General features: G+C 41.6%; 1 long non-coding RNA gene and 1 pseudogene across 2 annotated transcripts; both read right to left on the bottom strand.

Moving 5' to 3' along the window:
- Positions 1-2,611: 2,611 nt before the first annotated feature.
- LOC311595501 lies at positions 2,612-13,262 on the bottom strand. Its single transcript, XR_014778468.1, has 3 exons — positions 13,103-13,262; positions 8,477-8,570; positions 2,612-4,857 (listed from the first exon to the last, which is right to left on the bottom strand). It is a non-coding gene; the product is annotated as an uncharacterized lncRNA (long non-coding RNA).
- Positions 9,516-10,404, bottom strand: LOC311595760 (prefoldin subunit 6-like; annotated as a pseudogene). The gene is made up of 2 exons: positions 10,364-10,404; positions 9,516-9,889 (listed from the first exon to the last, which is right to left on the bottom strand). The product of its transcript is annotated as a prefoldin subunit 6-like (transcript).
- Positions 13,263-15,418: the final 2,156 nt, after the last annotated feature.

The following is a 15,418-nucleotide window of genomic DNA, read 5'->3' as shown; positions in this document are numbered from 1 at the left end:
CAAGCACAGAAACAAATAGTGCGTGAATATAGTTAATGTTCTTTCTGATATTTTAAATATATCTGGTATTTAATACTAAGTATAGATTAAGCATAACCAAAATCTGATTATTCCAAAGAATTTTATTGTTGAGTTGTTGGCTTTTTTCCTTTCTTTTCTTTTTTTAGACAGAGTTTATGTGTTGTAGCCTTGGCTGTCCTGGACTCACTTTTGTAGACCAGGTTGGCCTCGAACTTACAGAGATCCACCTGCCTCTGCCTCCCTAAGTTCTGCGGTTACCACGCCTGGTTACCAGCAAATTTTCATTACAATGTATTCCTGGAAAGGAGAATAGCAAAAATGGATGAATGAATTTCATTGTGATTGTGTTTCATCCTAAATCACAGCAGTCCCTGGGAGAAGTCAAGAGTTACTTCTCCCTGAAGAAACAGGCTTAATGCAGGCATTTCTCCATTAGTTTTCTTAGGCTAATTTTACCCAAGAACCACAAGGTGGGTTAGGACAACAGAAATATATTATCCTGGCTCTGAACGCTAGAGGTCAAAGTCAAGATGAGGCTCGGCTTCTCAGCTGGTTGTCAGGGAGCTCCGTCCTGCTCTGTTCATATGTGATGGTGGGAGATGTTGATGTTGATCCCTCTTTTTTCTTCCTGTTTGCTCATATCTCTGTCTAATTTTTTCTTTTTGTATGAGCATAACAGTACCACTGAATTAGGAGCCTTCCTTCTTTTAGTTGTACCTATATTTTTAATATTACATTATCTTTTATTGAAAATTGATTCTTTTCTCATATGATATATCCTAATTGTTTTCCCCATGCTCCACTCCACTTAGTTCCTCCCCACCACTCCAGATCCACTCTCTTTATGTCTCTCATCAGAAAAGAACAGGCTTAAAAGACATAACAACCAAACATAACAAAATAAAAAATAATAAGATGATGCACAAATGATTATATAGAAGTTGGACAAGGCCACCCAACAAGAGGAAAATAAGCCACAAGGAGGCACAGAAGTCAGAGGCCCATTGTTTTCATAGCCAAGAGTCCCATAAAAATACTATTCTATAGCTACAGTATGTGTACAGGTGAACTGGTGTAGGTTCATGTAGGCCATGTGCTTGCTGCTTCAGTCTGTGTGAGCTCACCTGTGCCTTGCTTACTTGCTTCAGAGGGCTCTATTCGCCTGGTTGTGCTCCACGTCCTCTGGCTCTTACAATCTTCCTGCTTCCTCTTCTACAGGGTTCCCTGAGCTCTGAGGGGAGGGATTTGGTAGGGGCCTCTCATTCAAACTCTCTCCAGAAACTGTCTGGCTACGGATCTCTGCATCTGTTCCCGTCTGCTGCTGGGGGAAGCATCTCTGATAAAGACTGGGTGAGTATAGTATACAATATCATTAGGAATCATTTTCCTGATAATTTTTTTCTTAGCCTAGTCATGTCTGGTTTTATCCTAAGTCCCTGAGCTATCTAGTCTCTTGCTCTCGGTTACCCAAGCAGTGTCAGGTATGGATTCCATGTCGTGGGATGGACCTTAAGTCAAATCAGACACTGGTGGGTTGGTTACTCAGACAAGTTCTGTGCCACCATTCTCCTAGCATGTTTTTTAAGCAGGACAGGTTGTAGGTCAGAGGTTTTGTAGTTGGGTTGGTTTCTATGTTTCTCCTTTGGTAGCCTGCAGAGTATCTTCCTACACCAAAGAAACTAGAATTAGGGGGGAGGGCTTCATATTGATTTCACCGGGTTCAGTGAGTTGTGTACCTGTTGTCCTTTGCAATGGGACACCATTGTCAGTTTTCAGAGAGAAACAAAGGAAATAAGTAACACAACATCTTAAAAAATAAAAACAAAAAGCAAAAGCAAAAACAAAAACAAAACAAAACAAAAACAACCTTCCCCCCCAACACTCTACCACCACCAACAGTAACATGAATTACCAACCACTGCTTATTATATCTCTCAACATCAATGGCCTCAATTTCCCAACAAAGAGGGACAGACTAACAGAATGGATGTGAAAACAGGACCCATAATTCTGCTGCCTACAAGAAACACACCTCAGCAATAAAGATAGACATTATCTCAGAGTAAAGGGCTAGAAAAAGATTTTCCAACCAAACAGAACCCCCCTCCCCCCCAAAAAAACCAAGCTGGAGTAGCCATTTTAGTATCTAATAAATAGACTTTTTTATTTTATTTTATTTTTTTTTACTTTTATTGAATGTCTATGATATACACGTCATGCACCAAAATTCCTCTCCTCCCTCCAGTAAAATAAAACAAACAGACAAACAAAAAAATCTTGTCACAGAAGCTGTAGTGTATCACGCAGTATAGCCTTTTGGCCACATATGTTTACTTTCAAATGTTCGTTGCTATGAGTCATGGATCTGGTTTGAGGCCTACAGTATTGTTACCAGATCCTCACTGAGACTGCTGTGTGATATTCCATTGTTGCTTTGTGTCAAGGAGATTCTTAATATTTGAATCTGCAGGTCTGGCCCCTTCATGTGTTCCAGCAGGTCATACATAGATATTGGGGTGAGGTTGACTCAGAGCCCCGGATCAGGGCCTGCTCCCTTGTCCTCAAGGCAGGGATAGCTCTCCTGATCTCATGTCCTCAGGGCAGGGCTAGCTCTCCAGCTCCTGTGTCCCCAGGGCTGGCTCACCTGCTCCCACATCCTCAAGGCCAGCTCTCCTGTTCTTGTGTCCTCAGGGTCAGCTCTCCTGCTCCCATTCAATTCTTTAGATTGTTGATGGCTGTCTAGGCCTGGATGGCCTCCTACTCCTGTGGGTACTGGATCTTGTGGGCCATCAAGCAGGTGGCAAGTGGAGGCTCCTCAAAGTTGTCGTTGAAGCCACTGAGGTTGGCCCAGCTCAGCTTCTTGTCCCGGAGAAACTGTGGCTCTGTTGATTCGCACCTCCAGAGTTTCTATTTCCATCACATGCTCCATCTGCCATGGGCCCCACCTTGGTGCTTCCCCTACTATTCACCTCTGCACATTAGAGCTCTCGGCACTGAGCATGTCCCAGGCCTGTGAGAGGAGGTCCATGAGGCCTGTGGTGTGGGCAGTGCAGTCCTTGCTCATCTCGACTTGAACAGCACTTGCTCCTCAAATGCCATCTCCTTGGCCTGCACCCTGCTGGGCTGCACCAAGAAAAGCAGCAGCAGTGGCAGCAGAGGTGGCCTGGGGTCCCTGGGAGCTCATTGGAGCATGGTTCCATAGTCCTGCAGCAGGAGGCCATGGATGATCCACATGACAGGATTTCCTTCTTTTTGGGAAACGCCAGCACTGTGTTTTGGAGCTCTCAGTATGGTCCTTTGGTGGCTGTGCCATCACTGCTGTTTCGCGGATCAGACACAGTGTGCGATCAATGCCATCTTGGATGATTTCTGCTTGGGTATTTCTAATGTATTGCGCTAAGTGTTTCCTCCCAATCAGGCTGCTTTCAGGGGTGAACATTTCTGTGTAGCTCTGTAACACAATCATCCTCCTCTGAATCCAGTGAGGACCTCATCTCATCTTTCGAACCTGGTGGCCCCCACGTGGCTGTGCCACCCCACCATAAAATCGACTTTCAACCAAAATTAATCAAAAGAGATGGGGCCTTCCCCATCTTCATACTCATCAAAGAAACATACACCAAGAGACCTCTCAATTCCGAACATCTATGTCACAAATACAAGAGTACACACAACTGTAAAGAAAACTTTACCTAAGTTTAAATCACATATTGAACCCAACACATAATAGGGGGAAACTTCAGCACCCCACTCTCACCAATGGACGGATCATCAAGATAGAAATGAAACTGAGAAATAATGAAACTAATAGGCGTCATGAATCAAGTGGACCTAACTGATATCTACAGAACATTTCAACCAAACACAAAAGAATATAACTTCTTCTCAGCACCTCATAGAACCTTCTCCAAAACTAAGGAGGACATATACTCAATCACAAAGCAAACCTCAACAGATACAAAAAAAGATGCTTTGTTGTTGTTGTTTGGTTGTTGGTTTTTGGTTTTTCAGATGTTGGGTTACTTATTTCCTTGCATCTTATCTGACACCGTGGATTAAAACCAGAACTCAACATCAGAAACCACAGAAAGCCTACAAACTTATGGAAACTGAACAACTCCCTACTCAATGACCATATAAGTCAAGGACAAAATAAAGAAATTAAAGACTTTCTAGAATTCAATGAAAATGAAGACACAACATACCAAATGTAAAGGACATAATGAAAGCAGTGCTAAGAGGAATAAGTTCCTGCATCCTGCATAAGATCCTGAAGAGATCTCATAGTAGCAACTTAAGAGCACATCTGCAAGCTGAAATAAAAAGAAGGACATACATCAAAGAGGAGTAGATGACAGAAAATTATCAAACTCAGGGATGAAATCAATAAATTAGAAGCAAAGAGAACAATGCCAGAGTCAATGAAACCAAGACCTGGTTCTTTGAGACAATGAAGAAGATAGATAAATCATTAGCCAAACTAATTAAAAGGAAAAGGGAGAGTATTCAAATTAAAAAAAAAATCTCTTGTTGGAAGAAGGAGGGGGAAGAGAAGGGGGAGGAGGAGGAGGAGGAGAAAAGAAGGAGCAAGGCTCAGACTCCAAGGCTCCTCAGTTCCTCAGGGTTTAGGACAACCCTTCTCTGGGAGCTGTGTTGTCTCTGTTGAGGAGGCATTTTCTCAGCTGTGAGGCTCCTGGGCTCCCTTGGCTTAGGGTACCCTTGGAATACTGTCCCTCTTCAGGGCTGGAACACCTTCCCAGCTCTCAGAGTTGTGGATACCCTTTCATTTGCATCCCAGAAGGCAGGCCACATCATCTCCACAAATGCACACAATGCCTGAAACAACAAAACAGCAAAACCGATATGGTCCTGGGTTTTGTTGTTTGTGTGCTTATGCTGACCTCTAGCCATCTGATTGTCTCTGGTGATAGCAGGCCTGGTGGTCTCTAGTGCTCAGATAGATCATGAGTAGGCAGGCAGTGAGGGCTCCAAGCAGATTGTTGAGAGGGCTCCCCACTGGGCACCTCCTGATGGCAGACAATGGGGCTTGAGTTCTGCCTACAGCTCACCTCTGTGCAAGCTGTTTCCTAGGTGGGCCAGGCAGCTCAGGAGTGGGTTTCGGCATTATGGAGTCAGCCACGCAGCCAATGGATGCTGGCTTTATGGATTTGGATTTGGATTGAGCCATACAGTCATTTGGTAGCCAAGTAGGTAGGCACTGTGCTTCCAGCACTTGGATTCGACTGGTCTCCACCATCTTGGACCCATACCCTGTGTGCTTGTATTGTCCAGCTGGTCTCCACAGGGGGACCAGTAGCACTGTGGATTGGGGTTGGGATGCTGACCACTGTTATCTAGAAGCTGCCCTGGGGGAAGCTGGGAGAATCTGAGGTCTGATTGCTAGGGTAGAGCGGCCCCTGGAACTGTGAACCTGTGCTAGTAAAGGCAGAATCCAGGCTCGAAGGAGTCCAGGACTTTGTGAGGGAAACTTGATACAGGAGACAGCTGCAGCGGGAGAGGGGCTACTCCCCGGATGTTTCCTCTTGTCTGGGAAACACCGATGTCGGTGTCAGCCGTCGGATTATGCACTGTAACCACAGTCTCTGGTCTTCTGCCATTCAGATTCAGGATGCCCTGGCCACAGGTATATGGCAAGTCCCACTTATCTGATTTTTTTATTCTACTTTTGTATCTAACCCCTTCACTGGAGTTGTTTATCAGCTGTAGAACTTTCCTGGTGGCATTTTTTGTGTCAGTTATATGTACTAGCATATCATCTGCAAATAGTGCTCTTTTGACGTCTCCCTTTACAATTTGTATTCCCGTGATCTCCTACAGATGTCTTATTGTTCTAGCTAAAAACTTCAAGTACTGTATTGCATAGGTATGGAAAGAGTGGACAACTTTGTCTTGTTCCCGAGTTTTGTGGAATTGCTTCGAGTTTCTATTCATTTAATTTGGTACTGGCCTCTAGATTGTTGTATGTTGCCTTTCTTATGTTGAGGTATGTCTGCTGTTTCCTCAGTATCTCCAGAACTTTTAGCATGAAAAAGTGTTAGAATTTTGGCAGAGGTAAGTTAGAAGAGAAAGATCTGTGGAACCCATAGGACATGGGGGGCGGGGAAGGCTGTCAAGGGTAAGTGTGCTGTGTAGCTGGGGATGAGACTGGGGGACTTGATCTGGGGTCACAGAGTGTTGGGGCCTATTCTTAGCTAATTTCAAATAAGGTTACATTCTGAGGTGCTGGTGGTTGTGACATCACAATTCAGAATTTTAGGGAATACTACTTAATTCCTAATAGTCATGATCCTCAGATCTTCCACATTCGATAAGCAGCCAGACCTGCCGTTTGGAACACAATCTTTAAAAGCATAGGGAGGATAGGTCTGCATGGATGGATGGCTTAGCAGTCAAAAGCACTGACCTCCCAGCATCTCCATAGCAGCTCAAAACCATCTGTAACTCTCACTCCAGGCGATCCAATGCTGTCTTCTGGCCTCCAGGGGCACAAGACATGCATGTGATTCAGACATATATGCAGCAAACACACACACACACACACACACACACACACACACACACACACACACGCATACACACACGCAAATAAAATAATTAATATATATATAATTGTATTACTTAATTATAATATGAAATATGCCATTATAATTAAATAACAAATTGATTGTATATTATATATATCAGGGACATATAAATCCCTGATAACCAAAAATTATATATCCCTGATAACCAAAAGTCAACAAATGAACCCACTAAGTTAAGCACCCAGCACAGGTAGCAGTGATGCCACTGCTCAGTCATCAGTCCATGAGGGAGATACTTCACTTCCTTTCATAGCATCCATGGATATAACACTCAATAACATGCAACATAATTTGTGTGGGGGGGGTGTCAGATTTTGCAAACTTTTCAAATTTTCTCTACTCTAATAACTAGGAAACTGTGAGGGTTACACCCATCCTGCCTTCTATGGAACTGTTCCAGAGTCACCAGGAAAATCTCCCATCCTGTAAACTACAATTTCCTATCTTAATAAATTCCTAGCTTAGTATGTACTAGAATGATAAAACAAGTTATTTCATGATGTTGCCTTGTTTTGTTGATACGAACTCCCCAAAATGTGAAATATCTGCTCAAATCAATTTAGTCTTATCCTTTTATGACACAGGGCACATAAAAGCTCTTTAGGTGTAAACTTAATATGTGTACTTATCTTTTACTGTATACCTGGTATGCATGCATACATGCCTTCACAAATGTGGTGTGTGGGGGCCTGCTGGCTTGCTGGTAGCTTCCTTGTTGCCCAGGTTGTGCACACCAATGCCTAGTTATTTTTTAGCTGTTTTTTTTTTAAGGGAGAAATGAGGTGAATGTTTTGTTTGATAGTTGTATTTATTCTGTTGTAGGGATATCTTTAATAAGCTACAAATATAGGTACATTTAGAGGCATAGTTACTATTGGAAATGGAAAAATTATATTTCATTTTTTTAATCCAAATTTAAAATATTCATGCCACATTACTGAGGTCAACTCCTGTCTTTGGGAGGAATTGTTATCTGAGACTTCCTTACATAGCACAGACAGATTTCCTATTTCCTGATATTTGATTCCCACCACCTAGGAAGATATACCGTAAAGCTTCACAATCCTGTCCTTATTCTTCTTAAAAGTTAGTTACGCTGTCTATAATTTCACAATCACTGGATTCTGGTAGAGTGGTTTTCTTGACTTGGGAGCTAACATAAGTCATAATTTTTGATGAGTATTTTCTCTCGGAGTGAATGTGGACATTTGTATGAAAGGAGGTTTATCAGAGAGATGTTCAGAGTGGTAATCTAAGTACACCTCTAAAATGGTTACCACTGTTGTGTGTGTTTAGTGTCCATTTATACCTGTGGCTGATGTTTTATATAGCCAAACTGTCTTTATAAACATATGGCTGGGATGGAATTAGAAGCATTTGATACTTTGGACTATATGAAGACCCTAGCCAATTAGGTCATGTGGTACATTTAGGGTGTTTCTGGCATGCTTATGGCATGACATTTTTACATGCTAGTATAGTCTGTGAGACCCTGGGGAGTTGGACGGTCTCTGCAACCCATGAACAAGAGAAATCAGAAGAGTCATCATACGACTGACCTTTAAAAAACATGGGCAGTCTGGAAAGAGAAAAGGTGATAGGTTTTTACCTGGGGCCATAGCACCATCTAATATAAGGAGAAACCAATTTAACGTGGTTCATTTCAGTGAGAGATTATTTCCAAAACCTCCTATCACCGTCTCAGTATAAGCGCATGATTAGTGAAAGAATATATTTAACTTGCCATCGTTATAGTCTTGTTTGAGTTGGTCAACTGCTTGTAAGAAAGAGGCTGTTTTTGAAGCTGTGCAAGAGGGATTCCTGCAACTCCAATTCCCACCTCACCTCACCTGACACTCAGCTTTAGCTCAGATGATCTGTCCTTCCGGGAGCTGAGACACAGTCATCACTCCTTGCCAGCTCACAGGTGCTTTAAAGGCAATCCTGAGGACATAAAAGAGAAAAACAAATTAGACGTGTCTAAAGTAATTGGTACTGAGAAGAAACAACTAAACTCCTGTGATGATACCTTAGAGCCTCATAAACCGACAATTATAGTGTAGCTATTTTTCATCTGCTATTTTAAATTAGCCAAAACATTAATGTTTTCTACTATGACTACTTCTTAGGATTGCATTATTATTATTATTACCCCAAAGGACAAATGTATCTTAATGCCGAGGAGAATATAAAGCACATCTCGTGACCACAAGAAATGAGATGCTGAGCCCGCCACATCTCAGCAATTAGTCATCGTATCCATCAAAAGGAAAGGATGCAGATGGAAAGGAGGAGAAAAGAACTGATGGAGGATCAGGTAAACCTCAGAAAATAATCCCTGGGGAAGCCGAAGCCCTGGGCTTCCTAAATCCAATGCAATCTAAAGGCATCCTTCGAGGTTGGTAACCCTGGAAATGCTTTACTGTTTTGGGCCTCTCTGTAGGTGCCCTCTCCATATGTGATGCTGTTCACTTGGCCAATCCTCCATTATCTGTTGTTGCTTTAAAGACAGCATCAGATCAGACAATCCAGAAGCAACCAATGTAAGAGCAGAAGCTATAAGAATGACCTCGCTTTTATCCAGAGTATTGTCCCAGGTCATGATCCTCTGCAGATAAACAAAGGTCTAAGATGCCTTCACAAACAGCTTAGATTTCCTCAGAGGCAGAATATCAGAATCAATTTAAGTACAAAATCCAAAATACTGAACCATTACCTATTTTCCTTTTCAGTAAAATAATGCTGCTGACCCATACAATAGGGTGACATATTAAATTTCCTTCCTTCCTTCTTCCTTTCTTTCCTTCTTTCTTTCTTTTGTTTGTTTTACTTATGTTTTATTGGCTCAGGGTTAGCCTCATCCCTCTCTCCCCTCCTCCTTCCATGAGGTCAGGCCTTCCCAGGAGCCTTTGCTGCCTGGGCCCTCTGGAACTCCTGCTACAGTTGAGCAAGGGTTTTCCTCTGTTGCTCTGACTGCCACTCTAGGTTAGGAAGCACTTAATTTCCACTGTGATACAGTCTAGCCTCTTCCCCACCGTGGTCGGAACCTCACCCAGCTCTTGCTTGACAAGCACGGGTCCCAGAAGCTTAAAGATCACGTTGGATCCAACCAACATGGCCAGTTCCTCCTTCACGGTAATAATACCGTGTTAGCTGTGCCTCAAGCTTCTGCCTCCCCGACATGGATTTCCTGAAGCTGTTGATGTTTCTCCACTTCTCCCTGCAGCTTCCTGTGGATCAGCTCAGCCACGGTGAATGAAAGCCTACTGGGCAGGGTCACGGGGCCTCAAGCTCCGGAAGGCACCCGAGCTACACTTTCTGGCCCTCTTCACCTTCTGCTCTCTGTATCAATAAGCCTCTTTCAAATTTATTGTTGCAACTTTGTTTTATTTTTAAAATTTAATTAGTATTTTATGAAGAAAATGTACAACTAATCATAACTGATATGCAAGAGAGCCTCAGAAAGTATAAATTAATCTTTTTGTTTTAGTTATAAAAGTGGTATGTGTTCACTATAGAAGTAATACGTGCTCATTATATAGAAAACACTGAGTGAAATAAATATCACTGTACTATTGAGTCATGATCAATATCAAATTTCAGTGAATTTGTTATTAGAACTCAGGTAATTTCTTCACTTACATATAGAGTAGCTGTATCTAAACCAGACACCAAAGGTGCATTTCAGCCAAGATGGAACTTTGTTTCCTGATTCCTAATCTGAAGCTTGACCACACCGTGCTCTCTGTCCTTGCTGCAAATCTACTTTTTGGTTCATTTTATCTTCAGCTTCCTAAATACTTAAGTCAGCTCAAATCCAAGTACCTTTTCTCACTAGCTTCAACACAAAACCTTCCTTCTCTACCACCAGAGGGAAACAGGCGCACACAGTACACACTGTATGAGTGTGAGTGTGTGTGAGTGCTTGTGTGTGCATTCATGTATGTGTGTGAATGTGATGTAGTGTGTGTGTGTGTGTGTGTGTGTGTGTGTGTGTGTGTGTGTAGGCAACAGAGCTGTGGGAGATCAAAGACCTTCTTGAATAGTGATTAAAGTGAGAAAACACAAATATATTAAAAATGAAAAGGAGGCATGTACATTTCTTAGTAAAGCATTTTCTAAATGTGAAAAATTATCCTTAAAAAAAGTACATTTCCATTGTATCATAAAAAGGCCCAGCTTCTAAGCATAATAAGTCTGTATCAAATATGGTAAGAGAACTGTCATAATATTGGAGAATCTATACCTACCATATCTCTTTTAAAAATTCTAGTTGATTCCCTCCTCAGTGCCAAGAAATTCTGGAATTTAGAGTATTTTAAAGTATTTTTTAATATCAACCTTGAATTACTACATCTTCTAATACTTGTTATAAAACACAGAAGAAGCAAGCAATATAAAATAAAAATGAGATTTTTCTCAAACATCTCAGTTTCTCTATCTTCAAAAATAAAAACTTCCTGCCGGGTGGTGGTGATGCTCACCTTTAACCTCAGTTCTCCTGAGGCAGAGACAAGCGGGTCCCTGTGAGTTTGAGGCCAGCCTGGTCTACAGAGCTAGTTCCAGAACAGCCCAGGCTAGATGAAGATAACCCTGTCTTGAAAAAAATAAAATAAAATAAAAATAAAAGAGAAGAAAACAAACAAAAAAGATCTCTGCCCCATGAGGTCTGTAATTCTTTTATCCCAGGAGCTGGAGTTTTGGTTGTTGTTGTTGCTGTTGTTTTTGGGGGTTTTTCGTACTTTTTTGCTGTCCTTCAACTGTCAAAGCTGTATCTTCTAAGATCCTATTGTTGCCTGATTTTCTGGTATTTTCAGTCATTGCTTGACTGACTTCTTTTTGTTTATGGGCCTCACCTGTTTCACGCTTGTTCCTCAAAGAGAAGTGGAATGAGAAAGCAGAGAAGAGTGGCCTTGTCCTCAGAACTCCTGAGTGACCTTGAGTGAGTTATTTAACTTCTGTTTGCAACAGAGTTACCTCACCAGGTGTTGTGAAGATGAACCGAGATAGCAGTATCTGATAAGCCCCTTGTCTCCTACCTGCCACTCTTGCAGTGCTGGAAAGGCTTAGCACCTTTTGTTATGCCTGCTGCTCAGTGCAGATAACACTAATGAAGTGTTTCTGAAGGACATTCTTGGGAGAGGCTTTCTTTCGAAACGCTGGAAAAATTTCAACAGTGATTTCAGATTGTATGGGACTAGAGGGCTTTGTCCAGGTCATGTGTAAAGGCCTTTTTGTTTTTTCCTTAAGGATCTTTAACCACATGAATGTCTGTGTAAGCACAACTCACGGATCTAAGATTAGGGAATTGCCCAAGGATTTCACAGCTGTGGAAAAACATTATCTTTAATATCTTGGACTCCTCCTTGACGTGTAATAATAATCAGTCATTGTGTGAGACTTGATAAAAAAAATCAGCAGTATAAAAGTAATATTTACCAAAATAAAAATAAAACAAATAAAATAAAGAGCAGGTATAGTGTACATCACACGAAAGGCTTTGAGAAGAGGCTGAAAGTCAGTTCCTCCTGCACCTGTCCTGGATCTGTGTCCCAAAGAGAATATTTTTTAAAATATATTTTATTAATTTATTCATATTACATCTCAATTGTTATCCCATCCCTTGTATCCTCCCATTCCTGCCTCCCTCCCATTTTCCCCTTACTCCCCTCCCCTATGACTGTGTATGAGGGGGACCTCTTCCCCCTGTATATGCTCACAGGGTATCAAGTCTCTTCTTGGTAGCCTGCTATCCTTCCTCTGAGTGCCAACAGGCCTCCCCATCAAGGGGACATGGTCAAATATGGGGCACCAGAGTACGTGTGATAGTCAGTCTCCACTCTCCACTCAACTGTGGAGAATGTCCTGTCCATTGGCTAGATCTGGATAGGGGTTGGAAGTTTACTGCATGTATTGTCCTTGGCTGGTGCCATAGTTTGAGCAGGACCCCTGGGCCCAGAACCGCCCGTCATAATGTTCTTGTAGGTTTCTAGGACTCTCTGGATCCTTCTATTTCCCCATTCTCCCATGTTTCTCTCATCTAGAGTCCCAATAGGATGTCTTCCCCTCTGTCCCAGAGAGAAACACTCCTTCATTGCTGGTGGGAATGCAAACTAGCACAGCCACTTTGGAAATCTATCTGGCGCTATCTCAGAAAACTTGGAATAAGGCTTCCTCAAGACCCAGCTATTCCACTCCTTGGAATATACCCAGAAGATGCTCCAGCACACAACAAGAACATTTGCTCTACCATGTTCATAGCAGCTTTATTCATCATAGCCAGAACATGGAAACAGCCTAAGTGTCCCTCAGTAGAAGAATGGATAAAGAAATTGTGTTACATTTACACTGTGGAATACTACTTAGCTCTAAAAACAAGGAATTCCCGAAATTTGTGGACAAATGGATTGAACTAGAAATGATCAAAATGAGTGAGTTAACCCAGAAGCAGAAAGAGTCAAATGGTATATACTCACTTATAGCTGGACACTAGCCCAAGGGACATGTCCCACGAAAGAGAACATTTTTGCCTTCAGTCCAGAATGCAAACTTTCTGACCCACAATTCATGGTCAGCTTAGCAGGAATTAGCTTCAAGGTGTTGCTTGGAAGAGCGTCTGAGGGAGATGACTCAATATGTGTGCGTGCTGAGAACCCTTTGGATATATGAGAGATATGAGGTTCATGCACTGTCTTCTATGAGGGCTTCAGGCAACTGAGAAACAGAAAAGGACAACAAACCAAAGTAATGTGACCAAATAGCCGAGAATTGTTTGTTTTTATAAAGCTCTAGGGAGGCAAGGCTGAGCTCGCTCTCTAATTTTGTGGTCAGTAACCATCCATCTTTGGTTTTAGCTGAAAACAAACAACAATGGAATGGACTTTATATTTTAACAAAGAGGTAGGTTAGACAGAAAAAGAAAAGACCCATAGCAAAAGTTGAGAGACCAGCATGTTTATTAAGTGAAATTCATACGTACTTCCTAGCTACATATAGAGAAAATTAAACAATTAGCACTGGTCTCTATTTTAGTTTCCAATATGATGCCCAAGATTTGAGTTCTATTTTCTTCTTTCTACATGTTTGTCCTACATTAATAGCAATCCACATTGATATGAAAATGTTAGCATATTAGCAGCTTCACAAGCCTGCCTCCAGATTGCTTAGCAACTTCTGATGTCATCACCTACCCGCTACTAGGTGTGCACCAGGGGCCCTGTATAAAAGGACAACCCTGCAGTCCGCAGCTTTCTTTGTTTTTTTACACTTCTCTCTTGTACCTTCTCTGAGGGTGCCTCCTTTTCTCTTTTTGTCTCTCTGTCTCTGTACCCTACTGTCATGGCCCACTCAGGTTCCAATTCCTGTTCATTTCTCGTCTCCCAAAATAAATCTCTCCATACTCACATCTGTTGCATGCCATCTCGTTTTTTAATTCAGACAGAAAAACAGCAAACTTTACTTTTAAGATTTTTTTGAAAAGTAAGGTGAAATCCACATAAAATAAAATTCACTGTTTTTGTCATTTTATTAGTTTTGGCACTTTGGATAAATTCACAGTGTTTCACCATCACACCTGTCAAGACTTCCATCATCTCAAAAAACTGCCCAGTGCCTCTGATGTTGTCATAACCTATTCTTCCCAGACCCTGAAGACAAATATGTGCATTGTATTTATGAATTATATGTATATATACAATTATATGTATAATATGCATATATTGAATATATATATATACACAAATATCTGTAATTTTGGGATAATCTGCATTCATTTTTAAAGCTAGAGAGATATGAGGAGAGAGAACAGAAGAAGAGAAAGGAGGAGAGGTTACAGTTATGCCTTCATGAAAAACCTTGTTAAGGTCAAATCTATTGGAATACTCAACCAAAATCAAGACCTGTGACAATGCTCACTTTTCTGTTGCGTGTGACTTGAAGTAAAAACCTGAACTTGAATTTCTCAGGAGTCTACTAAGGTTCACAACTACAGAAATGTCAGATGATCTTGAAATTTGCTTCCAATACAGAGAAAGTCGCTCGAACAGAAACTCGCCTCTAAGCTACGGGTAAAGTTTTGCATCCACTGAGTGCTCTGTCCTTCGATCTGAGGCTTTCCTGTAACAGCTGTTGAGATCTCCACTGTGATTTTTCCTTTTCATTTGCCTTCAGGGCTGTGGAGTAGTGACCATTCCCTGTGCTGTCTTTTGTTCTGGAGAGCACATCAGATGCAGCAGAGGCAACTGAGGGCCTCAGATGTAAGGAAAAACAGAACTTGAAAATAAAAGACTAGCACCCCTGCCTTTTATTTCCCAACCCAGAGTACATTTTATTCTTACTGGAATATTTAAAGGTTATCTGCAGACTGACAAACTGTTACATAGCTCAGTAGTGACCTATGCCTGCAATCCCAGCCCTGAGGAGGCTGTGGTAGGAGGAGCGTGACTTCAAAGATGGTATGTGTAACTTAGAGTCTGTGTTACAAATAAAATGTTGAAATGTATTGAGATACAGCGTTTTGGGAACCTGTTTTGTTTGTCTGTTTGTTTGTTTTTGAAACTGGCTTACAACATGCCTGAGTTGTGATTAAGTTGACAAGAAAGTTATATATTCTCTGTTCACTGTGGATGAAATTTTACTTTTCAACCAGTCAAATGTTTCTTTGGAAGGAGGAAGAGCCAGGGGGTGTCTTGTGACTGAAGCGCTGCTTTGTAATCTGGAATTGTCAAGGCCAGGAAACTGTCACTTTGTGTATTACCAGTGTTTTGAGGATTTTTATTCCGTTTTCTTTTTTA

Source organism: Acomys minous (genome assembly GCF_964271855.1).
Source record: "Acomys minous genome assembly, chromosome: 4".
Taxonomy (NCBI): domain Eukaryota; kingdom Metazoa; phylum Chordata; class Mammalia; order Rodentia; family Muridae; genus Acomys; species Acomys minous.
This window is presented reverse-complemented; position numbering and strand designations above follow the sequence as displayed.